Source organism: Urocitellus parryii, chromosome 4, assembly GCF_045843805.1.
Source record: "Urocitellus parryii isolate mUroPar1 chromosome 4, mUroPar1.hap1, whole genome shotgun sequence".
Classification (NCBI taxonomy): domain Eukaryota; kingdom Metazoa; phylum Chordata; class Mammalia; order Rodentia; family Sciuridae; genus Urocitellus; species Urocitellus parryii.
In genome coordinates, this window is record NC_135534.1 from 142,311,004 (window position 1) to 142,326,894 (window position 15,891).

Here is a 15,891-nt window from a genome sequence, read left to right on the forward strand (position 1 = left end):
CAACAGGGTTTGACAAGCAAAATACTCATGTGCCATCCAGGCATTTAAAATTATTTCCTTAAGGATGAGAACAAAAACCATAGTTTCCCTTTTCTTGCTTATGTGTGGCTATCTTTGCTGTCCAGCACAGGTCTACTGTTACATTAGAATTTGCATTTTGAGAATGGTACCCACAAGCAGATGGGTATATTTTTTAAAAGGAAGTGGGGAAAAAAAATCCATGTAGGACTACACATACCCACAACTCTGGGTCAAAGCCTGACTGATACAGTTAGCTATGTGCTCGGCTATAAAAAATACTCTTGCAGTTAATTGGCTTTTGAGAAATGGAATAAAATGAGCAAGAATCAAATTAGATCTACTTCCAAACTGGCTTTTCTCTGTTTTCTCTCCTCTCTTCCTCCTCCCCCCACCCACTCTTTTCCATCTCCCTTTCCATCTTATTTCAGTTATGACATATTTACAAGAAATCAGGCAACATGCAAAATTGAGATCTACCACTTTGTGAGCACCATAGGCTCTCTGGTGAAATGTTTAAAAGCATTGGCATAAAATCAGACTGCCTGGGCTTGGTTCCCCTGCCTTCCTATACTAACCACACGACCTTGGACAAATTACTTAATTCTTCAAAACCTCAAAGTACTTAGCAGTAAAACAGGGCTAATACCAGCCCTGAGTTTTTGTAAGAATGAAATATGATGTTACTATTGCACAGATGAATGTAAAATATAGTCCTTGCTTATACTTTGAGGAATTAGATTGGTTTTAAAAAAATGAAACAAAAATATAGACATTCTTCCCATGGCTAAAGTCTCCATAAAGCACAAGGTTGTGGACATGCCCATCCATAATTTGGGAAACATGGTTATGGTTTGGATCTGAAATATCCCCCACAGGCCATGGTTGATTTAATTTCTCACTCTGGAGTGAGAAACTGCGATCACCAGCCTGTGGCACTATCAGGAGGTAAGGGAACCTTTAGGAAGTGGAGTCTAGTAGAGGAAGTTAGGTCCTTGGGGGGTGCCCTTGAAGGAAATATTGGGGGCCTGTCCTCCCACTCCTTTTTCTGGTCACCATGAGATGAGTAGCTTTGCTCTACCACAAATTCCCCACCATGATGTTCTACCGCCCCATGATCCCAAAGCAACAGAGACAGGTGACTGCAGACCAAAACCTCTGAAGCAGTGAGCCAAAACAAATCTTTCTTCCTTTTAACTTATTTGTTTCAGGTATTTTGTCACAGTGACAGAAAGCTGACTAACACATATTATGTCCTTCCTGTGGTCTTCATTGATAATGACCTAATCTTACTCAGAAACTAGCACCATCCTTAGACAAAACTGCTGCTCCAAGTGCAGTCCAGTGGCATTCTTTAAGAGACTGTGCACCTTGTCACCAGAATGGATACTGCAGTTCATATCATGATGAGGGGGAGGTTGGGAAATACCCTTAACATGGAATGGCATGTTAACAAACACGGAGCTTTCTTAGTGGTGTTTGGTGGTGTTTGGCTGTGCCTTTTTATCTACAAAAGTTTCATCAAAGTTTCTGTGAGAGATAGAACTCAGTTGTTGCTAGAACTCCATTTCCTAATCCTCCTTTGCCTATTTAAAGAATGGATTTCCTTAAAGCAGTTTGCAGCAGCCACAGATTTCTTCTTCACTTGTCTGCCCATCCATTCCTTGATTCATCCAGATGTCCCTCCATCATGTGTTCATCCAACAAGTATTTGGTGCTTTCTATGTGCTAACATGGAGCTATGGGCTGGGTAAAATGGTGTACACAGAGATAGAATCCCTGTCTTACATACTGTTCCAATAAAATTACTTTTGTCTAAATTCAGGTATCATATTACAGCAGATAGGCTGTGTGTACTAAACTGCACCATAAAGACTGAGGGGAAGAGAAGAGATGATACCAGTGGTGGCCAGGGAAGGGGGTGCTGTGCTGCCCCCCAAATTCACCACATTTCCCATCCTTCAACATAATATTCCCAAGGAGAGACAATTGACTTCTCCATCTTTGTTAAGTATGGATAGAAGCATTTTTAGAAACTGTGCAACCTTTTATTTAAAGCATATAGCCAGATTGCCACCTCTGGATGGCATTTGGAGGAGAAATCAGTGAAGGTGAGAAGATTCAGAAAACCTCCAGCAGATGATGTTCTGTGAGTCGAACCTCAAAAGATGTTGAAAATCATGACCCTAGATGCCTCAAGCTTTCCACACAGAACCGGAACATCGTCACAAGAAAACTACTGGCCAGCCAGGGGTGCATTGGCTGGGAGGGGCTGGGTCTGTGAGATCACAGAACAGCTTGAGAGGTTGGAATCCGTGATCCTGGGCAACAGGCCAGCTGCCCAGTGTCTGCTCCTCATGCCACGCTGGGCTTTGCCAGGGGCTCCCTTGCCATTGCAGTGGGGCTATTCTGATCTCGCTTGGTTGATTTAATTTCTCACTCTAGAGGGAGAAACTGCGATCAATGTTTTCTAATTTGCCCCTAGACTCCTTTAGCCGTTGCCTTCAGCACAGCGAATCTGAAGTACTTTATTTTAGATTAGTTAAGAGGAACAGAGAGAGCATTTGCAGAGTCACTTGGGACAAAAGGATTTCTCCAGCTGGGCCTGTTCTGGTGATCACCTGCTTTGCTGCCACACCAGAGTTTTGCTGTGAAATCCAGAGATATGTGTGTATTACAACGGTGTTACCTGGACCAAATCTTTTAACCTCTCTGGCCTTTCTTTATAGTCATCCAAAATAGAAAGAGCTTAGATTAAATAAAAATTTTCACACACTGGCTAGACAAATGAATTTTGGGAAAGTAAAGGATGAGCATTCTTTATTTCCTAGATTAGATTTATTTTTCAAGGTCACATTCCATTTAAGTAATGGTATCATTTTTTAAAAAATAGTCTTGGGTAACATTTTCATGTGTGATTTCTTCCTTCCCAAGCTAACCCTAACTCCGTAGCTGCATTGTCCCAGTGGTTTTAAGTTATAAACTCTTTCCTGTCTCCTTTCCAAAGGTTCTCTATCTACTTCATGGTGGTCTTGAGAGAAACCAGTCCCTCTGTGTGCTGAGTGTAGGGGAGTGGTTTTCAGTAGAAAACCAGGAAGCCAACCGGATTTCATACCTAGAGACTGGTCAGCCCAGGGCATTCCCTTGTCACCTTCATAACTATTTTCTTTAGTCCCTTGTCACCTTCATAACTATTTTCATGTCTATGCACCACAACTACTCCATGGCTTAATATTGTCTTCAGATAGGCTGAGTTTATTTTCCCACTCATATAAAAATGTGTATTGTTCTTTACACGTTTTTTATATTACCTAAAAGAAGAGTAGCATCAGCACACCATCTACAAAGAATCATAGTGACCCTTTATTCTGTTTAAGCTTTTGCTCCCTAGAAACCTCACAGGGTCTCTTTCCCCAGAGGTTCAGTAAGAGATCAATAAAGTCATTTACTTTGTACAAGTTATCTCTGTACATAAAGGCTTTTAAAAAACCATCAATTTATTAACCTGGTCCTATTCTGCTGACTCAGGTGTTCAACTCAAAGGGAAGCGGGTCCTGTTGTGTGTGAAAAGGCAGGTGGAAGCACAGGCATTCCTTTTCAGGGGAAGGAAGGGGGAATGTGTGTTTGGGGAGGTGATCGCTATGTGATAGGTAGAACAAAGTGAGGCTCTTTGGTAATGATTCACAAAATTCAGCAAGCTCGGAGCTATTATGGAAGTTTTTTGCAAAATACTCTGTATCTGTAACCTGTATCTGCTCCTTACACCTAGTAGAACCAGCTGGTTCTTACCCAGGTACACATTTTTTTGAATGAAATGAATCATTTTTCCCCCAGTACTGTGGTTGAAACCCAGGGCCTTGGCCATGCTAGGCAGACATTCTACTACTGAGTTATACCCCTAATACTTTTTAAATTTTTTATTTAGAGAATGGTCTCATTAAGTTCCCCAGGTTGGCCTGGAACTTGTGATCCTCTTGCTTCAGCCTCCTGAGTATCTGGAATTCCAAGCGTGCCTCCCCATATCTAGCTATGAATAACATTTGGAAGTTCATCCTATTGTAAGATCTACCATTTTTTAAGATATTTGATGGGTGGATATTTTTACTTTATCAATATCAAAGATATTTATTTGGAGATGCATAAATATATGCATATGTATGTACACACATATATAATGGAGTGACTATTTTTATAGGGAAAATGTTTGAATATCACCCATCTCATATAACTTCATGGGCTGGAGGTGTGGCCCATAGCACTGGCCTAGCGTGAGTGAGGCCCTAGGCTTGAACCTCATCATGGTATGGAGGGAAAAAGGGACTGGGATGTGGCTCAGAGGTAGACCATGTGCCTCACATGTGAGAGGCCCTGAGTTTAATCTCCTGCACTGCAAAAAAGAAAAGAAAAATGGTTCTCTTACCTAATAAGACAAAGTTAGAAAAACAATAACCAGGACCAGGGAAAAAGGAAAACATCACTGAACAGAAATACAAGGATAGCAAAGCTGTTTCTAAGTCACAGTGCTGAGTCGCAGGAACCCCTGGTTCACAGTCAGCTCTCTGAGTAGCCACCTCCCTTTCCACCCTGCAGGTGTCACGTGTGTGTGTCGTCATAGCCCCAGGCTCTGCAGCTTGAGAATCATCAGAAAATGCTGAGTTTCTTCAGCAGAATGCCATTTTGCAGGGAAGACATTAACCCCAGCTATTTTGTTGATTCATTTAGAAGTATTAGAGCCATCAATACATAAGATGGAGGCTGGAATCTAAAGATACCATGCTCTACCCTCAGGCACTGTAAAATCAGAAACTTAAGATGTTCCAAGCCAACAATTCTACCTTCTAAATTTTATTCCTAAAAAATAAGATTCATGTATCATTAGGATGTTTCTTTGTAAATTTATTTATACTTTTCCCTTCCTAATAAGGGCTATAATAGTAAGAATGTAGTTAAATAAATCACAGAACCTATAACACAAGGAAGTATTATGCAATGGCTGAAAGTCATATTTTTTAAGATGAGTGACATGACAGAAAAACTGAAGGCCATTCAGGCACCCAAGAGCTGGAGCAGCTACCGTTATGAAACCCTGAGCTACGGGTTCCAGATGGAAACCACAGCTCTGACCTGGAAGAATTTTCAGCCTAGTGGAAAAGAGATCATGACCATACTCAGAAAAAAAATAAACAGACAAACAAAAAGTGACAACTGCTCAGATGGAGGTACGTATTAGGGGTTCTGGGACCCCCAAGAGGGGCACTTAGCCCAGACAAGGGGTCCCAGAAAGATCACAAGAAGAGGCATCCCTGAACTAGGTGGACATCAAGTGGCCACAGTAGAGATGAAGCGGAGGGGTTTCTCTAGACAAAGAACATGCACATGAAGGCTGTGGAGCGGCAGGCGGTGGGTGGGGGAGTGGTGCTTGGTTCCTCTGGCTGGAGCTTCCAGGAGAAGGGGTGGAGGTGAGGGAAAGATAATAACGGCAGCCCTTTCCCTGGCATACACCAGTGTGCAGCAGGAACTCTACGCCCATGACTGCATCTTGGCTCATCTCATGACCAGTTCTGAAGAAGTGGCAGAGCAGGATTCTGATGAGAATGTCCCATGCCAGTGTCTGCGCCTTTGGCTCTACCCTGACATTAGAGTGGTCAGAAGAGGCCAGATCAAGGACAGCCTCTCTTTCCACGGGACACAGTTTGGTTGTGGAGACAGGGCAAGTAATTCAAAGCTTAAGTTACAGGTTGCCCATCCCTAAGCTGAGATCTGAAATGTCCCCCAAACCAAAACCTTTCGAATGCCAACATAATGCTTGAAAAGTTTCAGATTTTAGGAGCATTTTGTAGTTTCAGATTAGGGGATGCTCAACCAGTAAGTGGATGCAGATGTTTTAAAATCTGAAAAACTTTGATATCTGAACACTAAGCATTTCAGATAAGAAATAATCAACCTGTAAGAGCTAAAAATGGGAAATGGCCTACTTTCCTCCACATGAGAGTAGGAAAGTTACGTCCATTTAGTGGACTAATATCTGTGAGCATTAAAATAATAAATTTAAACCATCATATTAAAACTAACATATTTAGAACTTTTTCCATTGTACAATGATAAATGTCTATTATAGAAACTGAAAAATTCAGAAAAGTATTAATAACAGTATCATGCAAAACCATCATTAATATTTTGGTATATTTCTTTTTGTCTGCAAGTGTGTATATAAGTGTATATGTACACACACAATTAGTATCATAATTATATATTTCTATAACTTGTATTGAATATTATACTGAAAGTATTTTATCATACATGCCATTAAGTTTTCTCAGAAAACAGACCTTTTAACATCCCTGTAATTTTCCATGTTATAGAGGAATAATTATTTAAGTGTATGTTAAAATAAGGATAAAAATTACGTGGACTTTACAATTGCAGCTGTGGAGAACTGTCATATGAAGCATATTAATAATGTAGGATTTATGGGCAATTTCTCTATTTTCTCTAATGCGATTATTTTCATAATTTAGTTTTTTAATGATTTCTCAACCCTTTCCATTTATTCATTCATTGGCAAGTAACATTTTTCACCATTTTACCATTTATAAAGTTACTGTCTAATAAGAGAAGCTGTGCTTCTGTTTTGACATCCCACCCTGGGTTTGGGTTTGGGGGGAAAAATGCGGATTGGACAGCAGAAGGGAGGGAGGGAGGGAGAGGAAGTCCTCCACAGTGTCCCCTCAATGTCACTGCTTTGGAAAGCACAAGGAACCCATGACCGAGTGGCCACGAAGATGTGGGGAATTGAGAAGGACGTGTGTTCTCAGTGCTGTCAAGTGGAAATGCCCACCTGCTCCCAGGACGGCCTTCCAGCGTCCACCCCCCTCCCATCTGAGAGTGGCAGAATTGCTTTGTCAATGTAATAAGTCATAAAAACCAGAAGAGACTTGTTTTATTAGGCTTCTATTGTTCGAGTTGATTTATTAACTCGATAATTTTTTTGTCTTCAGAACATGGTCACAAACAAACCAAGAGGAACAATCGAGATTCTCGTTACAGGCCTTGACGATCAATGGCTCTGGGAGTGAAATGTTATTTAATTTATAGCCTGTTCATGTTTGTCTATGGCACCCACAATGTCACAGATGGGGGAGTCACAGAAGCAAGCCTGTAGAAAAGTGACAACATAATTTGTCAGTTTGGTGAGAGATAAATAGTCAGAAAAAGTGAAAGGGGGTTACTCTATTAAAACATTCCCCCAACTTCCTTGAACAAGTGTCACAACTAGTTACAAGGTAGGTTTTTATTTTGTTTTTGTTTTTGTTTCTCTATTACAAAAGCATTTACCTAGTCCCTTTTTTAGGGAAATATTAGATCATGTTTTATCTGTTTAAAAATCTTTCAATATCAGAAAAACAGAGATGCTTAAAAGATTTCAAACTATTTGGGGAGAGTTGCTTTGAATCTAAGAAAAAAAAGATTTTAATGTTAACTGTCTCAAAAATAGTACTCTATGACAATGAGAAAGCCTACCTTTATACAATCAAAACTGTATAAAAAAATATGGCTCCAACCCATATTTCTAAGGAATATCCGAGTATCTTGGCCACTCACACCAGCATGCTCTTTCAGTCTGAGAAACCCAGGATTGAGCCTCCTGAACATGTCATGCCATTCTATACCTCAGTGCCTTTGCACAGCATTCCCCGCCACCAACAACGGTACACCTAGCAAATACTTCTTCACCCTTCCAAACCAAAAAGACACCTCCCTGTCCAGCATGACTTCACTACCCAGATTGTGGCTCCCTATTTCCCCTCAGGGAGTCTTTGAACACTGGACTCTTGCCCTTCCACACCACACTGCTCTCCTTTTGCTGGACTTCTCTCCATCCTAAGCCACGGAAGGTCAGGGGTTATGTCTCTCTCTATTCTGTGTCCTCACTGCCTGCCACATAATACACACTCAGTGCAGTTTATATGAAAAAAAAATCCTCTGTTTTAGCTATTCTTAAAAATGTGTTCAATGATCTTTAGGACTGGGCAGGTTCCCATTGATTGGAATGATGCCTACACCATCTCTGTTTTCTTCTCAGGCTTCCTAGATTCCTGATTAATATCCCCTGATTTTCCATCTTAGAATGCATGGAAACCTCTCCCTCAATTCTGACCTATCTGGCAGGGGAACAAGAATTTACCATGTTTCTCACAATAAAGGCCAAATGCCTGGCAACTTGATTCAGTTATTTCTGGAGCTCCGTCCAGGTTGTTTTTATTTACTCAGGAAGAAAGAAAGACTCACTATCGTAAGTTTTTTGGCCACTTTCAAATCAGTGTTATTCCAGAAGAGGGCAAGGGATCATTTTTCCCCACGCTAAGCCTGGCTTTCACCCCATACTGCAGAGGTTTTATTTCACAGGAAGAATGTTAAGTCTTACAAAGTTTTCTGTTTCTGCACTTTAGTAGAAATTTCTGGTGTTACCTCAGTCATCTTAGATGATGTGCATAATAGAAATAGGCACATATATTTTTTTCAGAGCTTCTCACCTTTGGCATTCTTGAGATTTGGGGCTGGATAATTCTCTTGTGAGGGATTACCCTGTGCGTGGTAGGGTGTGCAGTAGCATCCCTGGCCTGTGCCTACTAGCTGCCAGTCTCACTCCCCTTCACACACCCTGATAATCACAAATGTCTTCAGACACTGGCAAATATCACGGAGTGGGGAGCAAAAGAGTCCTAGCTGAGAACCCCTGATACACATGCTTATAGTGTTTAGAAATAAATACACATTACACACATTCTTGTACTCTCATACAGCCTTGGGCAATTCTGCTTGGCTTTCATTTATTACATGAAAGTCACTTGCTTTAGAAATACTTTTCCAGTTTAGGCTGTGTGCGCAAAGCCACACCTAAATGGAAAAGGTAGCATCCCCAGAACAGGCACCAAATCAACCTTCCTTTTCAGAGAGGAGGCACCCAGGAGGTCAAACAGAAACTCGGAAGTAGGCGCTTTCCATTGCTAAGTGACCCTTACAATAAAGGAATGGTCCAGTGTTTGTTCCTTCCACTTTGGACTCCAAGCATCCTTTGCTATTGCTAGGTGTGGGGGACCAATGAGTCTGTAAAGACTGAACCCTTCTGGAGAAGAGGGGTATAGCTCAGTTGGTAGAGTGCTTGCCTTTCATGCACAAGGCCCTGGGTTCAATCCTCAGCACAACCAGTGGGGTGGGGGTGGGGTCTGACCCTTCTGGAAGGTCCAGTTCTTCCAAGCTGGCTCATATCCCACCTCCAACATGCTTGGCTGAAAACTCTGGGGATTGCTTACTATCATCCCAAACCCTGAGCTCATCATTTCTTTCAGTCCTGCAATACCTCCAGGATACCCGAAGAGCCTGGTGCAAAGCAGCGAGTACATGTGGCTGTTAAAGGGCAGCCTGGCTCTGGACCACCACTGTGCTGCCTCACAAAGAGCTCAGGGATCTGCTCACCAGGAGCTTCTCATCAGAAGCTATTTATATAAATTATGTCTATGTCTCTATATGACCTCTTCCATGGCTGGTTGGAAGATGGAGGGCTGGTGACAGTGAGGAGACACCTCAAATTCTAGTGGAGGCAGCCAGAGGCACAGCTGGGCCAGACTGGTCCCGTTACGTTGGTGTGGATGTGACAGAGTGCCTGCATTACGGCTGGATTTTTATAGCACTGAGGTGGAAGATGTAATTAGTTCTCTTCTATTTCAAATAACAGATTAAGCTGTAAAATTTAAACATTCAAAGGAAACAGTGATTCATCCTCAGGCCTTGAGAAGGCTCTGGATCATTCATGAAGTTTTTTTCTCTTGCTGTGGTTGTTGGAGGGTGTTCACAGGCTGGCTGTGCTTAGGAGATTTGAGAGATGAGAAGCTCCACACAGGGCCTGTGGGAGCCTCTCAGGAAATCCGAGTGGCTTTCTGTTGCCCTTCTCTAAGTGGAAAGTGTCTCTGAGTCTCCTACCCAGGTGACCAAGGAGGCTGTCCTGCATGGGAGTGCAGAGTGGACCTGTCATGGGTCATTTCTCTTACTTTGTGTGGTTATTTAATCATTTTGGCAAACAGTGTGATACTGCTTTTTGAAAGTAGTAAGGGGAATTTTCAGGAAAGGAGAGGGAGACACAGCCTGAACAGGCCAGCTCGAACCCTGACTCCCGCCCAGGGTTGTTTCTCCAGACTGATCACACCTGAGGGGTACAGCAGCACTCTTCCCCTACTCTGGTACACAGGCTCAAAGGGCCAAGATGGTCAGGTGCAGAGTGGATGGCGAGAGGAGGCGAGTCTTCCACGTAGTCCAGGTCTCTCCTGTCATTTAAAGAAGCTCTACAGCTTCTGTCAGACCTGTGCCCTGCTTGAAGTCACCACAGTCTGATATGAGAAGATGGGGTCCAAACTTGGGACTGAAAGTTGATGAGGAAGGTAGAAAATGAAGAATTCCACTGAAGTGGATGTCTACCTTGGCAGAAGTTCCTGAGTGTTTGGAGAGCCTTCTACACCCCTAGCTTCCCCCTTCATGGATGTTACTTTCTCTGTTGGAAACACCCTCCTCTATTTGGCACATGCCAACTCATTTTTCAGGAGACAGTATTATTTCTTGTACAAGTAAATGATTGATCCCTTCTCTGTGCCTTACAGAATTTAGTAAATCCTTGTTGAATAAACTGGGAATTCCAAACCAGGATCTCTACTATTTTTTTTTTATAACAAATGATCCCTGTTTGAAAGTTCAAGCCATACTGATGTGTATAAATCACTCAAGTTTGAGCGTTTGTTTATTCATCCATCATTCATTCAACAAATATTTGTTGTACCCCTGTTTGGCTCTGGCTCTTGTTCCAGTGGCTAGGAATATAGCAAGAAGTGACATAGACACATCTTCAGCCTAAACAAAACAAAACAACAACAACAACAAAAAACAGCATTAGCAGAGGGTGACACTGACTGTAAACCAAGAGCAAATATAATGTCAGAAAATAATGCACAGTGAGGATATGGGGAGCAGGGCAGGAGGGCAGTGGGGGAGAGGGCCAGGTGGGCATGGGGTTAACTAAGCAGGCAGGGCAGGAACATCTGAGGTGAAGCCCCAGTGCATCTGAGGAGCCAGACATGGAGACATCTGGGGAAAATGGGTCCAAATGGAGGGCATGGCAGGTGCAAAGGCCCTGATGTGAGGATGAGCTTGTTTTGCCTGAGACAGAGGACAAAGCTGGGAGATGAGGTCAGACAGGCACCTGAACCTCGATTGGCCATAAGAGGATTTTGAATTTCATTCTTAATGAGATGCAAAGCCACTGGGCAGGAAAGAGACCCAATCAGGTTTATATTTCAGAGTACTTTCATCAGCTTTTATTGCTGCATTTATCTAGCACCAATATGTGCTAGGCACTGCCCACATACTGGGGGATGGCAGATAAAGGACACTTGTGGGGAACTTGCAGTCTGGCATAGAGCCCATGAGGCCAGTGGACACCTACAGCCCACTGGGCTCATGTGACGGTCAGCACAATAGAGAGCTGAGACCCAGGACAAGGGTATAGGAGGAGATTTTCCTAATGACATTGTTGATGATGTTCTAATCTGTGACATAACAGCGGGAGTAAACCTGGCTGGGGCATGTGCCACAGGGAGACCCACCTCAGGCTGAGAGGGTTGGGGGAGGATATTAGAGGAAAGGAGTTTGGGAGAGTTAGGCTGAGTCCTGAAGATGAACCGCAGCTGGTCAGGCAGAGAGGTAGAGTCAGGTCCAGGTGAGGGTCCAGCATGGGCGTAGCTGACAAGGGACAGGGAGGGGTGTGACAACAGATGCTGTGGGCTGGCTGACGGCCAGAGTGCAGCCCTTGAGGCCACGGTCAGGGTGTGGGCCATTGTTCTGAGAGCAGTGGAAGCACATTAATCAGAGCAGGGGCATGATGGGGTCTGCACTCCAGAACAGTCTCGGGGGCTGCAGAATGGAAGATGTCTGGGAGCAGAGCAGCAAGAGCTGTGCTGAGGCTCAGACCAGGGCAGACACGGCGTGGGAGGGTCAGAGGCAGCATGGAGGAGCTGAACCTGGGCAGGAGGTGGGGCGGGAGGTGTGGGCTGAAAGGCTGGATAGGGAGCATGATGGAGAAAGGTGAACCATCAACTGTCACAGAGTTGTTCGGGAAATGGGGCCATCAGGGCTGTGTATTGAGATACTGAGACATATAATATAGTACGGAAGAAGAAACGTGATAAGCACAGAACATGATGTGGTCTTTGGGGGCAGTTAGAGACAGCTGCACAGAGCTATCCAGGGGGCAGTTGAACACTTGGGTATGAAGCTCCACTGGGAGGTGTGACATGGAGATACACCTGTGGGGGCATCCGTGGGTAGACGTTAGAGGTGATGGGAACGGATGGATCGCTGCAGCCCCCTGCACGTGAGGATGGCCTGGGCACTCTCCCCAGCTGTGCCTGAGAAGTTCAGGTCCTTCAGGACACATCAGGAGGCTGCCAGGGTGGGGCAGGCACCCCAGCCAACAGAGGGTCTTTGAACAAGTGACCTTCAAGGTGATAAATGAGCTTAGAACCCTGCCTGACGGTTCTGCCAACCACCTTCACATTTTAGCTGCCTGGAGGCTTTTGCACGTGGAGAACTAGTCTTGTTTTCTGCTTCTTCCCTCAGAATTAGAATGAGGGTTTTCCGATGCTTCTTTCTCTTGGCCCAGGATAAATGGGGGGCAACAAAGGACTGTTGCCATTTTTTCCTTACATACTCGAGGTGAAGTTTTTACACTAAATTCACATTAGAAATATTTCATTTGACTTTAAAGGGGTTACTGTATTATTATTTTAAAAGGTTTTTTTTTCCTCCATTTGGGTAGCTTCTTCTTTGTTCTAGTTTTGGCTATTGTGAATAACCCTGCTATGAACATTGGTGTACAAGTATTTGAGTTCTGCTTTCGTTTCTTTTGAATTTATACCCCAAAGAAGAATTGTAGAGTCATATGGTCATTCTTTTATTTTATTTTATCAGCAGCTGTATTTTTTCCCCAGTAGCTGCGCCAGTTTACATTCCCACCAGTAATGCATGAGGGTTCCAGTTTCTCCACAGCCTTGCCAACCCTCGTCATTTTCTGATTCTTAGATGACAGCCACCCCATTAGTTGTGAAGTGCTGACTCCTGCCGCTGACTTCCAAAAATTCCAGCCCTCTTTTGAGCACATATTAGGTATTAACTTGGACTTATTTTTAAATTGACGGTTTGGAATCATGAGTTTCACCTTCATCAGGTGAGCAATAGCGTCAAGAGCAGTGTCAAGCCCACCTTATGGAGTGGCACATCCATTACCTGGGGAAATGGGCTTTTTCTAATTCAGAGACATCACAGTCGAAAGCAAAGACATACTCTTTGTTTTTAAATATTGTTCTCTGATCACTGTATTAATATTCATAAAGCTCTTGAAAGGAGATTGTCATTTGGTATTAAGGCCATTACGGTTGTCACTAGGTTTCAGAGTGTTGCTGCAGAGATTAAATTGCCCCAGCTCTTCCGGTCTCTTCAGATAAACTGTGTTAGGGTATGAGTTCCATCATTCAGTTGCAAGCCTGTGCTCCTGAAGTGGAGATGTGGTTATTAGAAGTACAGAAGTTAGAGAGGATGCTTTGGAAGGAGCTTCTGGGAATCCAAATTTGGGGAGCTGCAATTTGTGTACACGTTAAGGAGATAATGTCTCTAGGAAGAGAACTCTGCCACCAGCCAGCAATCTCTTACTGTCCGTGAATGCCACCAAACACGATTGACTGAGACTGGACATTGAGTAGAGGATGTGCTGTTTGTTTTCAAAGAAGGTAGCTTTTGTTTCTTAACATTCTGTCCCAGTGACTTTCACATCAACAAAAGCCAGTGGGTGCTATGGAAATAATCAGTCTTTGGCAAAGCTGAAGACCTCCTGTTCTCTCACCACTTGGAGAGAGATGTTCATCTGAGTGTTAGCAACCACAGGACCCAGAGCAGCTGAGCCAGAAGGAGTTGGTTTCTATAGAGTGAACTGAATCATCTGAATCCTATTTGTGTGTGTGTGTGTGTGTGTGCGCGCACACACACACACATTCTTGGCATTGAACCCAGGAGTGCTTTACCACTGAGCTACATTCCCAGTTCTTTTTATTTATTTTTTTAATTTTTAGACAGGGTCTCACTAAATTGCTTAGGACCTCACTAAATTGCTGAGACTGTCCTCAAACTTACAATTCTCCTGCCTCAGTCTCCTGAGTTGATGGAATTACAGGTGTGTGCCACTATGCCTGGCTGAGGGACCTGAATCTTGATGAACAGACAAGTATCTCTAGTAAATTTTAACAAAAATTCAAATCAAGTCATGAATAAATGGGAAAAGATATAAGCCAATATATTCTCTACTGATAGGAATCAGATGAGGTAGAAAAGGTGAATATACATAGGGGTATCCTGGTTTTGTAGCCATGCAACATATAAACATGTTAGCCTACATAGTAAACTTTCCTACTTTTGAATTCAAATGAATGTTTTTATTTTAGAGAATAGAAAGTAGACCTGACATTGGATCTTAGTGAAACTATACTACTAGTACAACTACTGGACAACTATACTACTGGACAACTTTTCACTTGTGATCATTTTAGAAAAGATATTAGGATGATTTCTCCTTGGCCATTGAGAATAGCAGAGAAATTTAGCAACATTTTTTTTTAATTTCAAAGTTCATTTTCATTACTGGGAAAAAAAAGAAGTCATTTTAAACTGAAAAGTGATAGGATGCATGAGGGGATACTTTTTTCTTAAATTTATTAAAAATATTGTAACTGAAAACATGGAAGATTATATATTTTGGGGTTTTCAGGATGTTGCCAAGTTTAGGTCACTTTTTACATTTACAGATAAGATAGGCTTGAGGCTTGTGTGTGGAGAGGTTCAATTTACAGATGGACCTGTTCATTCCATGGGCAGCTGAAGTCCAGAGCAAAGCTTAGCTAAAGGTTTTTAAGTATCATGAGGTGACTTTAAATTCTGCTCGAGTTTTAGAAAACAGTCATTTCCGAAGAAGCAAGCAAAATTTTGTAAACACCTTTTGGAATTGATAGTGACAGCAAATTTAAAATAAGTATCTTCTATAGTGTTCAAGTCTACCAGTCCTGAGTATCAGTATTCCTTATAGATTAAATCAGTATTTTAAAAGAGTGTTATATTTTTAAGCCCAGAATTCAAATGTACTATTTGGGCAGATTTAGTTCATCATATCTGCAGCAGGCTAACTACACTCTGTGTGTGTGTGTGTGTGTGTGTGTGTGTGTGTGTGTGTGTAGACCTTAATCTCCAAAAGTTTTGACTAAAGAAGAAATGCAAGGAGAACCAACAAAATCTGGGATATTTTAAAGGTGCCTGTAATATTTACACTACAAGATATAATAAACTAGTGTTTGATTTGACCTTATAGTAACAAGTTAATTTCCTTTGAATGTACGTGGGAAACATCAGTGGATTTACTTTGGAGTACACCAAGTCATTCCAACTGCTGCTTCTTTGGGGGAATAATGAAAAAAACTAATTGAGAAAAATTATCACATTCTACACACACACACACACACACCTATTAGAGATAAAATAGCAAAACTGAATATTGTGGTCATCACAATCACCTTGAAAGATGGAAGTTGTAGATGGAAGTTGTAGAACTGGCAGATCCATCTATGTCCCCAAATTAACTACTTTCAGGACTCCAGTGGATCTCTGGAGTGTGTGGCTGACGTGTATTGCTTTTAATGAGCTTTCTTTGATCATATGGCATGATTAACTTTGTTCTCCACCTAAAATTATTGCTGAACTCAGGTCCTGAGAATCCAGGGCACTTTCCTT

At 42.4% G+C, this 15,891-nt stretch overlaps 1 protein-coding gene across 1 annotated transcript in view; it reads left to right on the forward strand.

The window, feature by feature from the left end:
* The window catches only part of Apba1 (amyloid beta precursor protein binding family A member 1), a 200,700-nt gene that overhangs the window by 72,820 nt on the left and 111,989 nt on the right, over positions 1 to 15,891 (forward strand). The window lies entirely within an intron of this gene.